We start from the raw sequence: 2545 nt of genomic DNA, 5'->3' as shown, positions 1-2545 counted from the left end.
AACCTGTCCCTTCTGCAAAGCCTCCTTTAGTTGCCTATGGTCCCAGGAATTTGTCCTCTTTACGACAGAACACTAGTCACCACTGGTCTACTTCTGTCTTAGAGACATGAGATCATTTTTACTAGACCTTTTTGGCTATTTTTGTAACCTATAGTAGGCTCTCATATGACTAGAGGGCAAGGGGCAAGTTAAAAAACTTTTCTCCATTGTCAAGTGATCAGGTGTGTTTCAGTCTAATGAAAACTCTAAAAGTACAGTTTAAACAGAGTAGTAGAACTAGGAACCAAATTCTGTGATAGCTCCTGGATTTCACAGCATTTCTATAAAGTCTTTAAATGAACATAACTTACAGTCCCCTCTACTTAGAAAATACTTTCTTAAAAAACTAGTCAGTTTCATGTGTGAAGGAGAGTAAAAAAAAAAAAAACCAACAACAACTAGACAGGAGCAAGTTAGAAGATGAAAGTTAAAGGGGAAGCAAGCTGGAAAGGAAAACTTCTGGGCAGGGGTGTGACTTGCGAACAGATTTGCTCTAGGAAGACAAATCTGAGAGAATGGCTGGGGCAGGAAGAGTCTGGAAGTGGGATGGTCGGCTGGGCTTTCCCTCAGTCATTCAGGTATGAGAAAATGGGACTATGAATTGACTGTGAGAATGGAGAAGAGAACCATACATGAACTTATATATAATTATATATATAATTATATATATATTGAGTTTTTTAATATTCTATTTTTTAATTTTATTTTTCAATGCAGTTTATATTCAATATTATTTTGTATTAGTTTCAGGTATACAACATAGTAGTTAAACAATCATATACTTTACAACGTGGTCCCCTCAGTATTTCAAGTACCTGCCTGGAACCGTGCATAGTTATGACAATAGCACTGACTCTTTTCCCAATGCTATGTTTACATCACCACCACTGTTTTGTAATTACCAATTTGTATTTCCTAATCCCTTCGCCTCTTCCACCCAGCCCCTCAACCCTCTTCCCGGTATGACCATCAGTCTGATCTCTGTACCTACGAGTCAGTTTCTATTTTGTTCATCTGTTTATTTTGCTCTTTCGATTCTATATATGAGGGAAATCTTAGGATATTTGTCTTTCTCTGATTTATTTCACTGAGCATAATATCCTCTAGGTCCATCCATGCTGTAGCAAATGGTAAGATTTCATTCTGTTTCATGGCTGGGTATTATTCCACTGTATTTATGAGCATGAACCCCTACTTTTCTATCCACTCATCTATTGATGGACACTTAGGTTGCCTCTGTGGCTTGGCCATTGTAACTAATGCTGCTGTGAACACAAGGGTGCTATATTCTTTGGATTAACTGTTTTAGGTTTCTTTGCATATATTCCAGAAGTGGAGCCACTGGGTCATAAGGCATTTCCATGTTTAATTTGTTGAAGAACCTCCCTAGTGTTTTCCATAGAGGCTGCACCAGTCTGCATTCCCACCGACAGTGCAAGAGGCTTCCCTTTTCTCCACATCTTCACCAGCATCTGTTTGTTGATTCATTGATAATAGCCACTCTGACAGGTGCGAGGAGATATCTTACATGAATTTAATTTGCATTTCTCCAATGACTAGCAAAATTGAGTATCTTTTCTTATCTATTGGTCATACATACAATCTCTTTAGAGAATTGTCTAATCAGGTCATCTGCCCATTGTTTAATTGGATGTTTGGGGGGGTTGGTATTGATTGTATGATTTTTTAATAAATTTTGGATATTAACCCCTTATTGGATGTATCATGGCAAATATCTGTGTTCATTCAATAGGCGGTCTTTTTGTATTGTTGATGGTTTCCTTTGCTGTGAAAAGCTTTTTAGTTTGATGTATTCCCATTTGTTTATTTGCCTTTTAAATCTTTTTTATATTTTATTTTTTATTATATTCTATTGTTTATGCTATTACAGTTGTCCTAGTTTTTTCCCCTTTTGGCGATTATCTTCCTGGCACTGGAACCCTGGGCTGGGGAGCCTAGTGTGGGGCTGGGACTCCTTGCTCCTGAGCTATCCCTCCTGATTTTTACCTGCCGCACACAGATGTGGTACCAGCTGGTTCAGTGTCTCCACCACTTCGTTTCCTTTGAGCAAGGAGGTATGTCAGAAAAAATATTGCTAAGAGAAACGTCAGAGATTTTACTGCTTATGTTTTCTTCTAGGATATTTATGCTTTCAAGTCTAATGGTTAAGTCTTTAATCCATTTTGAGTTCATTCTTGTATGTGGTATAAGAAGGTGGCCTGGTTTCATTTTTTGGCATGGATCTGTCCAGCTTTCTTAAGACTATTTATTGAATAGACTGTTTTTACCCTATTGTATGTTCTTGCCACCTTTGTCTGTATTCATTGATCATACAGGAATATGTTTATTTCTGGGCTCTCTATTCTGTTCCATTAATGTATATGTCTGTTTTTATGCCAGTACCATGCTGTTTAATTACTATGTCCTTTAATATAATTTGATATCAGGTAGTGTGATTCCTCCAACTTTGTTCTTCTTTCTCAAGATGGCTATGTTTATTTGGGGG

This window comes from Desmodus rotundus, chromosome 2 (assembly GCF_022682495.2).
Source record: "Desmodus rotundus isolate HL8 chromosome 2, HLdesRot8A.1, whole genome shotgun sequence".
Lineage (NCBI taxonomy): Eukaryota > Metazoa > Chordata > Mammalia > Chiroptera > Phyllostomidae > Desmodus > Desmodus rotundus.
This window is presented reverse-complemented; position numbering follows the sequence as displayed.